The sequence below is a fragment of the Lissotriton vulgaris genome, chromosome 11, assembly GCF_964263255.1.
Source record: "Lissotriton vulgaris chromosome 11, aLisVul1.2, whole genome shotgun sequence".
Classification (NCBI taxonomy): domain Eukaryota; kingdom Metazoa; phylum Chordata; class Amphibia; order Caudata; family Salamandridae; genus Lissotriton; species Lissotriton vulgaris.
The window spans coordinates 575162535-575179731 of NC_141699.1; positions in this window are offsets into that span (position 1 = coordinate 575162535).

Genomic DNA, 17197 nt, shown 5'->3' on the forward strand with positions numbered 1-17197 from the left:
GCGTGGATTTTGTCCCAACCACTAATACCTGGTATTAGACCTTCCCAGGAATGGCCCAAGACCCGCCAACCCACCCGCCAAAAAGCATAACACCCCCAAACAGGCCAAAAGCAACATCTACTACTTACAATATTTCTCGGCCTTCGGTCCAAACGCGCTGCGTAGCTAGGCCATAAGTCCGGTTTGCCACCACGGATTTCCTGAAAAGCAAATGCAATCAAGGTTAGAGTGTCCCAGCAGTGCTCACAGTGCCCGAAACTCACCCACAAACAGACGGAACCCCCCCTAAGAGCACCTCAAAGGCAAGCAAGTCAGCAAAAACACAAAACAAATTCCGCCTCGGATTTGGTCAAAACCACTTTTATCCGGTATTAGAGCTTCCCAGCAATGGCCCCAGAGCCGTCAACCCAGGAGAAAACGAGTAGAAGACCCCCAAACAGCCAAACGAGCAAAAGAACAAAAATGGGGACTTTGTCAGTTTTTCCCAAATTTCCCATATCACTCCGCGCGCGCTCTGCAGCTAGGCCCTAACTCCCCTCTGCCACCTTGGATTTGCTTCAAACCTCTTGCAAAGTAAAGTATCCATAGCCAGCAGTGCTCCCAGACCCCGAAACCCACCCACAATTACCAGGAAGCCCCCCAAACAGGCCCCCGAAAACGCTACATTGAGCAAAATGTCAGAAATAGCAAAAAACAAATCGGCCTGGATATTGTCCCAACCACTTCTACCCGGTATTAGACCTTCCCAGGAATAGACCAAGACCCGCCAACCCACCCGCCAAAAAGCATAACACCCCCAAACAGGCCAAAAGCAACATCTCCTACTTACAATATTTCTCGGCCTTCGGTCCAAACACGCTGCGTAGCTAGGCCATAAGTCCGGTTTGCCACCACGGATTTCCTGAAAAGCAAATGCAATCAAGATTAGAGTGTCCCAGCAGTGCTCACAGACCCCGAAACTCACCCACAAACAGACGGAACCCCCCCTAAGAGCACCTCAAAGGCAAGCAAGTCAGCAAAAACACACAAAAAATTCCGCCTCGGATTTGGTCCAACCCACTTTTATCCGGTATTAGAGCTTCCCAGCAATGGCCCCAGAGCCGTCAACTCACCTGCAAAGAGGTAGAACAACACCCCCACAAGTGCTGAGTCTTTCTTCATTGGGCGTAAACCAGCCCTCTGCTTTGATGGAAATAGGAGTCTGGAGGAGGAGGATAGAGGAGCATGTTCTTCTGAACTTGTGAACCTGAGGAATGCAGACTGCGGCACCTTCAAATCAATTAGCAAACAAGTGAAGACAGTTCTGCTGATGGGCTTGTTTTTGTGATTATCTGATTAAAGTTTGAATTATATTAACTGTGCACAACAAAGAAAGACAGACACACAGGAATAAAAGTGAATAAGGACGAAAAAGAAAGTTATTGATTCGTTGTCTCATTTTCAGGGCTCGGTATCACGGTCCATGAATGAGAATAAGGCTTCGTCATCATACTCTGCGAATTCAGGCAGGGTGAGCTCAGTGTCACCTGACAGAGAAGAAATTCCCTCATCTATGTTGCTGGCCACCTCGTCTTCATCCGGCGCGCTTTCTCGTACTCTGAAATCTGGTGGTATGAGGTACTGATTCATCTTGATCATTGTTAACCTCTCCACATTTTTGGGCGAGAGGCGGCTCCGTTTGGAAGTTACAATGCCATCAGCAGCACTGAAAGCACGTTCAGAAGACACGCTTGCGAGTGGGCAAGACAAGTAGTTTAAAGCCAGGTTGGTGAGCTGTGGCCACAATTCTTTTTTCCCATGCAAATACGCCAATGGGTCAGCATTAACATAGACCTCTGTTGAGTCATTCAGATAGTCCTTGACCATCGAATCAAGGTTCTCCTCCAAGGTTCCTCCACTTTGCTTAGCTGTTGCTGTGACCTTTTGAGAACCAAACCCAAGCCGAGCTAGCCAATCCTCTTCAGCCTCCAATGTTACTGTTGTGTCTGGTGGTGCAGATGATCCGGTTGCCGGTCTCTTTAACGGCTGAGAGGTCACTTGTGCCGCAGCCACAGGTGCAGAAGTGGATTGTTTTGACTGGGGATGGCCTGCTGATGCTGATGTACTGCCTTTTCCTTCAATTTGCTGCCGTTCTCTTTCAAACCTCTTGGCTGAGGAGGCTATCCACTGTTTGTACTGTGTAACATCTTCATCAGCAAAAGGAAAGAATGTTTTGCCTGCCAGCGCCTTTTTGTAGCGTGGATCCAGAATAGTAGCACAAATGTAATGCTGGTTTGAGTGGATCATTTTAAGACGTTCATCACCTTGTAGGTGCTCTAATAATTTCTCAGCCAGAACAAAAGGGTCTTGGTTTTTTTCATCTTTTTCAAACACAGAACACACCTCCTTTAGTTGGTGCTCCAGCATGTACAACAATGGGATAGCTTTCCCCAAATTACAGTCCTCCTTGCTGACTGCACGCGTGAAGAACTCAAAAGGACGAAGCATTTGTATCAGGCTTTTAACTATGTTCCATTGCGCCGCACTCATCCTCAGGTCCTCCTTCTGAGCTGTACCCTGTGTTAAGAAATAGTGATCGAGTACCGTATACTGCTCATACAGACGCTCAAGCATGTAGAAGATTGAGTTCCAACGTGTTACCACCTCCTGGATGAGTGCTTTCACTGGCATTTGACGTTCATATAGCAGGCTCCTCAGATGCTTCCGGGCCTTAAAAGAATGGCTGAAATGGTTGCACATTTTTCGGCAGGTCTCCACTACTCTGTACGCTGCACTGTCTTTATCACCCAAGAATTTTTTGACAACCAGGTTTATACAGTGCACCAAACACGGCACTCTGAAATAGTCACCCAGCTGCATGGCCTTAACTATATTGGAGCCATTGTCCGTGGAAACATAACCAACCTGGCGTTTTTTTGGGGACAGCCAGTCAAGGACCTTTGCGTTGAAGACATCCAAAATGTTTTCTGCTGTGTGACGTTTCTCCAAACCAAACATGGCTAGTGTTGCATGTTTCCGAGCAGCTTTAAAAACAATGTCAGAGTCAACATCTGCGTTTAGCTTTGCTTTAGCCCCTGAAAAAGAGACCCAGTGTGCAGTGATGCACATGTAATCAGCGCCTGCGCCACTGGTCCACATGTCTGTTGTCAGATGTATAGTGTGAACAGCACTCTTCTGCAAAGCTGCCCCAATCACCGCCAGAACATCTTCATGTAGTGCTGGAACCGCAACTCGGGAAAAATAGAACCGGCTAGGAACCTTCCATTTAGGGCAGAGCGCTGCCACTAATTCTAGAAAACCAACCCCTTCTACAAAAGAAAAAGGGAGAAGGTCCAGAGCTAGCATTTTAGCCAGCTTAGTGTTATACAGACGCGTCAGTGGGTGGTTGCGTTCATATTGCGCTTCTGTAAACAACATCTTTTTAATGTTGCCCTGGACCAAGGGTTTACGGGATGATGATGATAACTTCGACCCAGTTACGCTCGCTGATGAACTTTTTCGCATTGATGTCTCACTCTCTCCCACGCTCTTAGTGTGGCTCACATGGGGTGTGCTGCTGACAGGGGTACTGGGTGTAAGTGAAGTGTTTGAATCGTCTTCTTCCTCCTTGTCATCATCAGATGAAAAATCAACGTTTTCATTATGTGCAGTTCGGGCTTCCTTGACCGCCTCTAGGTGCGCAAACCATTGGACAGCGTGCGTTCTCCTAAGATGACTTCTCTGGCCTCCGGTACCATAGTTGGTACCAAACTTACCACGACTAACTCGAAGCTTACAAATGCTACAAATGGCTACGTTTTCCTTTTTTGGGCAAACACTAAAGAAGTCCCAAACTGGAGACTTGAAATGTCTTTGGGGGCCGGAGGAGGCGGCGATACTGGTGGTGGTGGTCCTGCTGCTAATGCCAGATGAAGTGGAGGATGTGGATTGCCGAACTTCAGTACGTTTTGCACTTTCACCACCACGAATTGAGGTCGAGGTGGATGGAGGTCCCTTCTTGCGAGAAAGAAATATGGAAGCGGTAGGTGTTGGTGTACTAGTTAACTCCAAATCTAATGATTGTTGTGTTTCCATTTCCATTGCCTCCTCGTCGACATCATCATCACGCTCAGCAGCTTCTCGGGATAGGGTCAAAATGTCTCTTTGCTGCATGCCAGCTGGGGCTGCAGTGACCTTTATGATGACTGGCTCGTCGTCATCGTGAGAGGCTTCACCAGCAGCAGTATCCGTCACTTCTTGTTGAGCCTCATCACACTCCATAGCTATGAGTTTTTCGACGACCTTCCTTTTACGCTTAGGTACCTTTGTCAGATCATGGTGTGCCTCACTCTCAGACTGCCGTGATGATGGTTCCCAATCTTCATCCAGAATGGGATCATCAGAAGGAGGTGGGCTTGAAGAAGATGTAGACACCAACCTTGATCTTTTCCTTGCTAGGGATGTGGAAGACAATGAATGATCATCAGGAGGAGTGGCTTCCAATGATACCTCGGCTTGATTGTCGATTTCCTGATATGCCCCTACTTCGGGAGGAACAACTATTGTGGGCACGTGTTGTGACCCTCCATGCACCTCTGCTTGCGCATCTCCTTGCGCTGTCTCTCCTTCCACATGTACTTGGGCTTGTACTTGCACATGGTGTTGTTGTTGCGGCTGTGGTTGTTCAACACTTGTCAGATGAGTTACAACAACCTGTGTTGATTCAGGGACATTGCTGCTACTTTCTTGCGATGAGCCAACATCACTGGTTGATGGTGATTGGAGAAGTACACTGACTGCCTCTGAAGCACTCAAGGGCTTTGACTTAAGTTGGCGTGGTGGTGGAGGCACTGAACCCAATGGAGCGGGGATGCTGCTCCCAGCTTGGTCCCCAGCAGATCCTGCTGCTGCTGCAGGCGGACTTTTTTTTTTGCTCCCAAAAAACGCGGCGGCCGGCACACCAGCCTCCTTGGTAACTTGCTTCTTCTGCTCCTTACTAGCAACTTTCTTGCCAGAGGAGCTACAGAGACCTTTTTTTGGGGCCATCTTCTTCAGAGCAGGTCAGACAGCAGGCCGCAGTTGCACGAATTGTAGAGTTGTCTGAGGCCAGACGTGACGTCGCGTGACGTTATGCTGCACATACACACTGCTGCAGGACTTCTTCCTGGCACTGGTGGTTCTCTTGAGTCTTGTGCACCTAAAAGCAATGGAAGACAGAGGAACATCAGTTCAGTTATACACCCCAAAAAAATTGGAAAAAAACAGAAAAATCAGCGAAATCCCGTTCCATCCATGCCCTCCATGATGTTTAAGTTCAAGACACCCCACAGAAAGACTAGGCCCATGCAAGACTCAATACCCCTGGTGAAAAGGCCACAAGTACAGCCCCCAAAAACGAAAATCACTGAAATATCAGAACAATCCCATTCCATCCATGCCCTCCATGATGTTTAAATTCAAGACACCCCACGGAAAGACTAGGCCCATGCAAGACTCACTACCCCTGGGCATAAAGGTTGAAAAGTAGGCAAAATGATTGCAGGCCTAACAACAATGCCTGCATTCAAAATGGCCACTTGCCTCCCAGCACATGGCCAGGGCCTGTAGCAGCACCCAAAATGGACCCCAGCCACATGGCCTGTCCCTCCCCATGAACACCCCAAAAAATCGAAAAACACTGAAAAATCAGCACAATCCCATTCCATCCATGCCCTCCATGATGTTTATGTTCAAGACACCCCACAGAAAGACTAGGCCCATGCTAGACTCAATACCCCTGGTGAAAAGGCCACAAGTACAGCCCCAAAAAACGAAAATCACTGAAAAATCAGCACAATCCCATTCCATCCATGCCCTCCATGATGTTTAAATTCAAGACACCCCAAAGAAAGACTAGGCCCATGCAAGACTCACTACCCCTGGGCATAAAGGTTGAAAAGTAGGCAACATGGTTGCAGGCCTAACAACAATGCCTGCATTCAAAATGGCCACTTGCCTCCCAGCACATGGCCAGGGCCTGTAGCAGCACTCAAAATGCCCCCCAGCCACATGGCCTGTCCCTCCCCATGAACACCCCCAAAAATCGAAAAACACTGACAAATCAGCACAATCCCATTCCATCAATGCCCTCCATGATGTTTAAGTTCAAGACACCCCACAGAAAGACTAGGCCCATGCTAGACTCAATACCCCTGGTGAAAAGGCCACAAGTACAGCCCCAAAAAACGAAAATCACTGAAAAATCAGCACAATCCCATTCCATCCATGCCCTCCATGATGTTTAAATTCAAGACACCCCACAGAAAGACTAGGCCCATGCAAGACTCACTACCCCTGGGCATAAAGGTTGAAAAGTAGGCAAAATGGTTGCAGGCCTAACAACAATGCCTGCATTCAAAATGGCCACTTGCCTCCCAGCACATGGCCAGGGCCTGTAGCAGCACTTAAAATGGCCCCCAGCCACATGGTCTGTCCCTCCCCATGAACACCCCCAAAAATCGAAAAACACTGAAAAATCAGCACAATCCCATTCCATCCATGCCCTCCATGATGTTTAAGTTCAAGACACCCCACAGAAAGACTAGGCCCATGCTAGACTCAATACCCCTGGTGAAAAGGCCACAAGTACAGCCCCAAAAAACAAAAATCACTGAAAAATCAGCACAATCCCATTCCATCTATGCCCTCCATGATGTTCAAATTCAAGACACCCCACAGAAAGACTAGGCCCATGCAAGACTCACTACCCCTGGGCATAAAGGTTGAAAAGTAGGCAAAATGGTTGCAGGCCTAACAACAATGCCTGCATTCAAAATGGACACTTGCCTCCCAGCACATGGCCAGGGCCTGTAGCCGCACTCAAAATGGCCCCCAGCCACATGGCCTGTCCCTCCCCATGAACACCCCCAAAAATCGAAAAACACTGAAAAATAAGCACAATCCCATTCCATCCATGCCCTCCATGATGTTTAAGTTCAAGACACCCCACAGAAAGACTAGGCCCATGCAAGACTCAATACCCCTGGTGAAAAGGCCACAAGCACAGACCCAAAAAACGAAAATCACTGAAAAATCAGCACAATCCCATTCCATCCATGCCCTCCATGATGTTTAAGTTCAAGACACCCCACAGAAAGACTAGGCCCATGCTAGACTCAATACCCCTGGTGAAAAGGCCACAAGTACAGCCCCAAAAAACGAAAATCACTGAAAAATCAGCACAATCCCATTCCATCCATGCCCTCCATGATGTTTAAATTCAAGACACCCCACAGAAAGACTAGGCCCATGCAAGACTCACTACCCCTGGGCATAAAGGTTGAAAAGTAGGCAAAATGATTGCAGGCCTAACAACAATGCCTGCATTCAAAATGGCCACTTGCCTCCCAGCACATGGCCAGGGACTGTAGCAGCACTCAAAATGGCCCCCAGCCACATGGCCTGTCCCTCCCCATGAACACCCCCAAAAATCGAAAAACACTGAAAAATCAGCACAATCCCATTCCATCCATGCCCTCCGTGATGTTTAAGTTCAAGACACCCCACAGAAAGACTAGGGCCATGCAAGACTCAATACCCCTGGTGAAAAGGCCACACGTACAGCCCCAAAAAACGAAAATCACTGAAAAATCAGCACAATCCCATTCCATCCATGCCCTCCATGATGTTTAAGTTCAAGACACCCCACAGAAAGACTCAGTCCACCCACCACTGAGTACCCCTGGGCAAAAGGCCCCAAAACAGCCCAAAAATCGAAAATTCCAAAATTGTAGTTGCAGCAACTGTAATGCCCCAAACAAACTTACTTGTGAAATTTCTAATCCAAAAGTGATCCAAAGAAAGTCAAAAAGGCCTCAAATCCAAATATCCAGCAGCATCCACAAAAAGTAATCCTTCCAGCTCCAGATCCAAATGAAAAGTGACCAGGAGATGGACAAAGCACTGGGAGGAGCCTGCTGGACAGGAACAGGAAGGTAAAGACTGTGGGGCACTTCCTTCCTCCCACCCCCCCTCCCCAAAATGGACTCCTCGCAAAAAAAGTGCAGGCAAATGTCAACCTGAGGAGTTATTCAGATAAAAATCATCATTTCCAGAAGGTTTATGCTGCTTGCTGGTGGATTTCTTGTGCAGAATTGCAAATTTTATATTTTCGCGAATGCGAGATTGTTGCTGCTCGCCGCATCTCCAAGCTCGCAATTGCGAAGTCCCGCGATGCGTGATCACGGCGTACTCGCGTTGACAAACTCTCGCTGTGCAAGATGGCAAGCCGCGATTACGTAATCGCGCTCGCCAAATTCTCGCTGGATCCCGCAGCAAGATCCAAAATGGCGCAGCACTCGCAAAATATCGAGAAAAACAACTCGGCAAACGCTGATGAACGCCGCGCGCCGCAAAAATTGTATCACCCAGAAAAAAAATCCACTGCGTGCGAATTTAGCGGATTTTGCGGGAAATCCGCAAATCTCGCGGATTGCGAATTTCCCGAAAATCCGCAAAATCCGCTAGCAGAGCGGATTTTACACCCATACTTAGTCATTTGTCTAAGGCCACCTTAATCACCTCCAAGGCTGCCTCCTGGGGATACTCGTATAAAACGAGGATATGTCCATAGTCACCAATAATTCATTACTAGTGTTAAATGGAAGGTTGTCTACTAGATTTATGGCTTCCATGGTGTCCCTAATGTAGGTGGGGCAACCTATGTCTATTAAAAAAGTATTCCTGATTAATTCTAAAATAAATGTTGATATTCTTGGAGTCAACTATACAGATTTGCGCTTGTTTCATGTGTGGTCTCTTGATACATATATATGCATAAATAGTAATTGTGTACATGCATAAAATTCTTTGTTAGGTTATTAAATAACAGTGTTGTAGTGTTGTACACAACACAAAACTGCTCTTTTCAAAACATTTGGTCACAGACCAGTATTTCATTTCCGTATTGCGCCCAGTTCCGCCTTGACTTTATGGGCTACCCCATTATCTATAATGGCTAGTTTGCAGAGCAATTGATAACCTTCAATGCTAGTTTTCTTTTATTTCCTCAAAGTTCATGGTTTTGTTCGTCCTCTTGATTTTTTTTTCTTTTTAAAAAACCAAAAAAAGAAAAAAAAGTTCAAAAAATATAAAAGTGCAAAAAACAAAAAAAAGTTATTTTCAGAACTAACTACTCTTTTTAAAGAAAGAGCTAAATTTATATGCTAGTGTGTGAAAGTTTACATAAATGTATACTTACTGCATAATTGACCAAAGAATGCATTTGTGGTATATGGTGAATGTATAACTGCAGAACTATAAGGAAGTGCTGTAGCAAAACACTGTAAGCTCTTTAGCTACATCGTGCTGAGCTTCTTCCGAAGCACAGAGATTCAACATATGTATATAAAAAAGTTGGAAGTCTGTCCTTCCCTCTAAACTGCTGCTTAAACTGTAGGCATGTGTGTGATACAGGCACCCTTGCACATGGTGCAAGAATATCTGTGTTGTGTGGAGTTTGTTTTTGTGCAGGAAGACACATCTTCCTGCACAAAAAACAATCAGTGAAGGCATTTGTCTCCTACCATGTAGGCTGTACATTGTAGCATATATTGGAAGAACAAAAAATGAGAAATGAAAACAATTGTGCGGCAGATTTACAAGCTCTCTGCACCACCAGTACGTCACTTTTTGTGACGTACTTGTTGCGCAGGTGGCTCCTCCATATTTACAAGGAGAGAAAAAGTTACCCTGCGTGACTTTTCCTTTCCTTCTAAATACGGCCCCTTCATACGCAGCTGTTTACATATATATATATCACATAATTCATGACATGGTCAGTGACGAAAGTCATATTCACAACACTCATTGGGGTTGGAATAATGTGTTTAGTAGAAGAAAAAGAAACATTTTTCTTTTTCTTAGTGTCCCCTCACTCACCAGGGTTGCCCCACGGTGACATGCTTCATCATTGGGGCCATCCCAGTCCTCTATGGACTGGGGCGTGCTTCGACTTGCGAACTACATAGGAGCATTTAAATTAGACTATGTGTGGTGCGAGAACTGTGATGTGGTGGAGTGGGATATGTGTAAGTGATTAAAAATACCTGCCTAGTAAGCTATAAATGATTTATTCTTGCTCCTAGGTGGTAGAACTAAAAACAGGGTAGAATAAATAGGGTGGCTAAAGAACAATGAGTTTAGGTGTATCTATTAGTTCATATCTGTCAACATGTTTCGAGCGTCCCCCAAGCTCTTCCTCAGGACTACATAGGGACCAGCCCTGTGTTCGCCACTCCTAATAATGCCCAAATGAGCTAATAATGAAAAAAATTAGAAAATAAATAAAATTAATGCTGCAAGAGAATAAAGAAGCATACATATGACTCAGCGATTGCATGAGTAACTGTATGGATAACTGTATACTTGTAATAGTGATTTTGTAACACTAACTATGAGTTACTATCTATATGAATAAATGAAGTGCTGTTTGTATAAGTGTTGGGGGTAGTGTTCTAGGGTTTAGGGTAGTGTAGTGGTGTTTGTGTAGGGAACGGGTTGTGCTGGGGGTAGATTTAGCGTTTAAGATTTCGAATGTTGACAACCACTTGACAGCCAATTAGCATTCAGCGAGTGATCGGAAGGGTGCGCTTATGGTACAATGACGATGCGTGCAGACTCCGCGGATCCACCATAGATATATAAAAGATTTTAACTGTAATTTTCTCAGTAACTACTGAACAGATTGACACCCTTTAAGCAAAAGGCACACGTCTGAACTAAGGACTACCTCTTTGCCAAATTTAGAGTAATTCCGTTCAGCAGTTCAAGCTGTAGCTGTGGCTAAATGTCCTAGGGGAAACTGCATGGGGAAAACACGTTTTGGGACCCCCCTTTTTTCTTGGCCCCCACTTGTCGAATCACCATGAAACTTTCGGGATAGGAGCGGACCAGAGCGGAACAAAAGTTTGGAAAATTTTGCAAAGATTTATCAATCGACGCCAACGTTATTGGGGACAGAATGTTGCAGATTTCCTATGGATAACATGTCCTAACTATAACTACCTACTGGCGACTGCCAGTAGGTTTTATATCTATCTATCTATATATATATATATCTATATATATCTATATATATATATATATATATATATATATATATATATATATATATATATATATATATATATATATATATATATATATATATATATATATATATATATTTTTTTTTTTCTTGCTTCCTCTTTTCGCCAGGTCGCGCACTCTAGGACGGGTGCTTTGTTGCGAGGGGCGAACCTCGCTTGTATTTCTGCTGCTTTTCCTCCGTAATTTCAAAGAAAGAAACAAGCACTCATGGGAGGAGGATCAATCGGTTTTTATTACTGACCCTCTGAGCACCAGACGCGTTTTGGCTACTGCCTTTGTCAGTGGTACACTGACGCGCCATTTTTTTCTGTTTTAAATATCCCCCGTGTGATACTGACTTGTAAAGATGGAAATGGGACTACTTGCCCTACTTTCTCCGCCATCTTGGAACTGTTATTTACATAGTAATGTATACACTTTCATTACGCCCTGAATGGGAAACCAATAGTGGGTTTCCACCCCTGTGGACGTTGTAAGGCGTGCAAACGCAATAAAAAAGTCATGACTTACCAAGTAAGAGGAGAAGTACGTAAAATTAAATCCTTTTTGACCTGTACAACACCTTACACAGTGTATTGCCTATTGTGTCCCTGCGGATTACGCTATATAGGCAGCACCGTAAATCCCACAAAAATGCGCATTCTGGAACACCTCAGAGCCATAACAAACTGTGATCCATCATATCCAGTAGCCAGACATTACAAACAACATCACAAAAGTAATAGCGAACTACTGGAATACTTTATATTGGATCAAGTCCCCAACAATCCGAGAGGTGGGGATAGGCTGCAAAAACCTAGGAGGCTGGAATCCAGATACATAATAGATATTGGGACAAAGAACCCGGGAGGACTGAACAGTCATGAGGAAATGACAGTACACTTAGGTTAGAACTCCCAGGGAAGTGTTGAACAGTAATGTACAGTTGCAGTTGACCCGAAGAGAATCATGATAAGAAACAGATTATGAGAATGTATAAGTGGTTTTATATGTTATTTTGTATATGTCTAACTCTCTTGTTTTCTTAATTTGGGTGTGGGTGTTAACAAATATGATTTGCACAGAGTTCATCAAAGATGGAAAGAACAAACTGTTACAATTACTGTTATTTACAGAAAAGCCTATCCAGGGCCGAATAGCATAATGGTATTGAAAATCATTACATAAAATTGTGGACAAAGTGTAAGCCCATTCAGGGCGTAATGAAAGTGTATACATTACTATGTAAATAACAGTTCCAAGATGGCGGAGAAAGTAGGGCAAGTAGTCCCATTTCCATCTTTACAAGTCAGTATCACACGGGGGATATTTAAAACAGAAAAAAATGGCGCGTCAGTGTACCACTGACAAAGGCAGTAGCCGAAACGCGTCTGGTGCTCAGAGGGTCAGTAATAAAAACCGATTGATCCTCCTCCCATGAGTGCTTGTTTCTTTCTTTGAAATTACGGAGGAAAAGCAGCAGAAATATATATATATATATATATATATATATATATATATATATATATATATATATATATATATATATATATAAAATGGGGGGCCACGGGACTCTGAGAGAAGTGCGGTCCTGGATGTGGAACATGCGTGATCAATTGAGCAGAGTTGCCGTATTCGGGGCTCTTATTGAGCAAACATTTTGGGTGCATCCATACAGGATTAAAGAAAGGATTCAGTTTCCCCAAATGCAACGTGTTGAGTCATATGACCTGCCCATCTAGGACGCATGATATTGCTTTAATGGGGTCAAGGAGTCACCAATATGCACTCTTTCTGACGGCCACTGAGGAAGCTAATTGCGAAACGCGTCGGCCAATCAGATGCTTTTAAAGGTACGAATTCACAGAGCTCCCCATACCAGATGAAATGCATTGGGGAAGGCACACGCACGTCGAGTGCGGCTCGATCTTTGGACACCCCAAGAGCGTGATATATATATATATATATATATATATATATAGCTATATATATATATATATATATATATATATATATATATATATATATATATATATATATATATATATATATATATATATATATATATATACATATATATATGTGTGTGTGTGTGTATATATATATTTGTGTGTGTGTAGATATATATCTGTGCGTATATATATATATATATATATATATATATATATATATATATATATATATATATATATATATATATATATATATATATATATATGTATATAATATGTATATATTTATACATATAAAGCTTATAATAATTTTAAAAGTATATTTTGTAAATTGTAATGCCCTTATTCGTTTGTAGGGATATGTTTTATATTATCATGTCCCTGCCAAATTCTCCTTAAATTTCCCATGATCCCACCCATTTTTTTAAGTAGTTATTTCCCATTTTCTCACCACTCCACAGTCTCTCCCACATTTACTACAGGGTAGTATACTTACATATGCGGAGATCTTTGCACAGAAAGATAGGTGAGACGGAGACGGAGGTCTTTAGCCATAGGTTTGTGAATTGCATTTTATAGAACGTGAGTAGTACCACTTTACATACTACAAAATGTAGCTTGTGAATCAAGCCTTGGCGTAGTTAGCTGTAATTCAAGATCAAGAGCAGAGCTATTTTTTGTAGCCAGAATGTTCAAGTCTGGTGATCAATACCACCAACTGCACTGTACCCTGAACAAATACCTAACACTTAAATGGAACCAGAAGATGACATTGGGTGGAAGGTATGAAGAGAGCAGCAATGATTCTGAATGCAATGTTGACAATGAATAATTCATACAGGAAACAGGGCGGCTCTGCTCTTGGCACCGTTTTGTGGCCTTACTGTTAATTTTCCCTCGTCAGCGTAAGCTGAACATTATACCCCTTATAGGTCTGTTTACTACCTTCTCAGGCAATTCAGCACAGCAGCCAAAAATGCTGTGCTAGGTTGGGCTAGAAGGAAAGAGCCGACAGCGGCATATCGACTCTCCTCCTCTCTCTCTAGCATATCATGCAAACATTTGCACCATGGGGCAAAGGTTTCTGTGTCAGTCTAGTATAGGTTTTGCACAGGTAGGATACCCTTCCAGTATAAAATACTAGGCTTATAGTGATTTTAGAACTTTTCCTATTTTGCATGTGTGCCTATTTCGAAAGGGTATTATTTTTTATATAAAACCCTGTCTACTTTCTTTTAGTAGATAGATTTTTGTGTCAGAAACCATGGGTGGTTGGATGGGAACGCCCTTGCACCACCCATGGAAGTCCCTCTTAATGCTGAGCAATCCTAAGCAGGGCTAGGCGCTGATTTGCACTACTTTCGAAAGAATTTCCAGTGCTAAACAAGTTTTACGTTGGAAAGTAAGTTGGAAAAAATGATTTTGCGTTCATTTGTTTCACTTTTGTGACACAAACACAGCACTAAATCTTACTTAATATACTTCTTAGAGTCAGGGTGAAATCAGTAGACTGAACTATGAAGTTATAAATAAGGGGGCAGATTTATGTTGGACTTGCGCCACATTTGCGTCACGCAACAGCGGCGTAAACGTGGCGCATCCCTGCGTCCCATTTACAACGTGACGCATCTAGGCAGATGCGTCACGTTGTGAAGCCCTGCGCCACATGTGGGCGTTCCGGCGCAGGGTGGGCATTCCGGGGCAGGTGCGCCTCGCAAAAGTGGCTGAGTGAAATCTACAAGATTTCACTCAGTCACTTTTAGGCCAATGCTGCGTCAAAACCCTGCGCCTGCTTGAAGCAGGCATAAGGCTTGACGCAGCATTGGACAGATAAGGCACCCCCGAGCCTTGCGACGCAGCTCCAGCAATGCGCCACCTTTATGGCACAGATGCGTCACGCATCTGTGCCGTTTTTGCACCATGGTGCGCCGCATTGTGAATGCGGCGCACCGTGGGTGGCGGAGCTGCAGCGCCCAATAACTGGCGCATCCCTGGGGATGCGCCAGTTATTGTAAATCTGCCCCAAGGTGCTGTGCCGCACACGTGCACTACTACACTAAGTAAAGTGGCAATTAGACAGCAACAGTATGCCCTGAGGATGAACCTAAGTCGTCATTAGTTTGTCTTCAATGGAGAATGGTCGGAATGAAACCAGAGACAGAACTTTAACAAAAGCAAAGGACAAGTGTGGCCCTTTACTCTATTTCTCCTATCTGGCACTCAGAGGTCAAGAAGGGTTGTCCTGCCCGGCAGAGGTTGCAATGTCTTTAAATTTCACTTAGGAGACTCCTGGCTTCTTGCGTCCTACACGTTTGCTGTGTGAAAAATAAATAATATTCCTGATTAATCCAAGTGCGTGTTTATTAGGTATATTCGCCTCAGCGAGCAACACGCTGCGCACTGCCCAGAGCTGTGCAGAGAAGCAATTATCCCGCTTCTTGTTTCCTTTCTCATTCCCATTTACTCCTGCCTCAGTCCCCATCCACTCTCCACCTCGACGCCTTTCCATTCCGTCGGCTTGCATCTCACTTTAATTTAACATCTTGTCTCGGAGATGGTTTCTTTTTATTACTGCCTCCTGAGTGGCCAATCACTGGGTCTACTCTCTCTCCGGCACAGTCAGGATTTCCACCCCTCTGCACTTATAAAATATCAATTACTCTTTAATTAGCCCTTTCTCTCTCGCTGTGTGTTTAACTTCAAAGCATTGTCAAGAGGGGTTCACATAGAAAGTGTGAGCGGTGAGTTTCTTAAAGCAACATTCAGAGGGATTTTGTGAGAAAGCTCAGTTGGCCATTGCTCCTGCTGCAGAGATGTGTTACGCGTGGGAGTTTCTGTCTATCCCTGGTATGAGTTTAGTGTATGCAAACATTTAAAAAAAGGAGCGTAGGTTATCTTATAATTGGTTTGTTGCTCTGTCTCCTACAGTAAAACCATCAGATCATACCATTACTGTTGTGTTGTGCCCTTCCAGTGGATTGCATCCTGGCACACCCTAGTGGACTTCTCAGACATACTATGGTGTGGTGTATAACGCCTGCTCCTCTCTTGTTCCATGGTTGACCCATCGAAGCATATACTGTGGCTGGTTGTATACTGTCAATTTCTACACCGGCATAAACTAAGGCAGGCCATGTAACGTGATTCTTTTTTTCCCTCAAATTTTGAGGAAAATATGCTAAATGTGTGTGTAAGATTCTGCTAAGTATCTCAAGCACCTTATCTAGGCAAGCACACACTGCCCTTTGAGAAGTTACTTGATTACTGCAGGAGACTGGTTCAAGTAGAAATATAGGACATTAAGGGGAAGATTTACAAGCCCCTTGAACCACTCGCATGTCACTTTTCCCATATTAAAAATGACGCAAAAGTGGCACCCTAAGTGTTTGATGCAAAAAGAAAAATTGATGGACAGAACGCAGAAAAATGTCATACATTCAACCCAGTACAGAGATCTGAGCCTGAAGCCATAATTTTTTTGCTCCCCATGCTGCTCCACTTTGGAACCAGCCACATGCAAATCAGTCTTGACCCTGTGCCCAATGGGAACAGTCCAGCTCGAACTGTCACACCAGGTCCTCCCTGGACTGGAACCAAGCATCCTAGGACCGTTTTTTGGCTTTCAGCCCTCATCAGCCAGGATAGCTTGACTGCAGTGGCATGGAGTGCACGGGACCCACGTCTGGGCATACCCGTCCCACTTGGGGTGACAAATGCAAAAAGAACAATTGATGGACAAAATGCAGAACAATGTCATACATTCACCCCAGTACAGAGATCTGGGCCTAAATCCATAATTTTTTTGCTCAACATTCCAGTTTGGAACCAGCCATATGCAAATCAGTCTTGACCCTGCGTCAATAGGGAACAGTCCAGCCCGAACTGCCAGGCCAGGTCCTCCCTGGGCTGGAACCAAGCATCCTAGGACCGGTTTCAGGCTTTCAGCCCTCATCAGCCAGGATAGCTTGACTCCAGTGGCATGGAGAGCACAGGACCCACTTCTGGGCAAAACCGTCCCACTCGGGGTGACAAAGGCAAAAAACACATTTGATGGTTAGAATGCAGAACAATGTCATACATTCACCCCAGTACAGAGATCTGCGCCTAAATCCATGATTTTTTTGCTCACCTTGCCATTCCAGTTTGGACCCAGCCATATG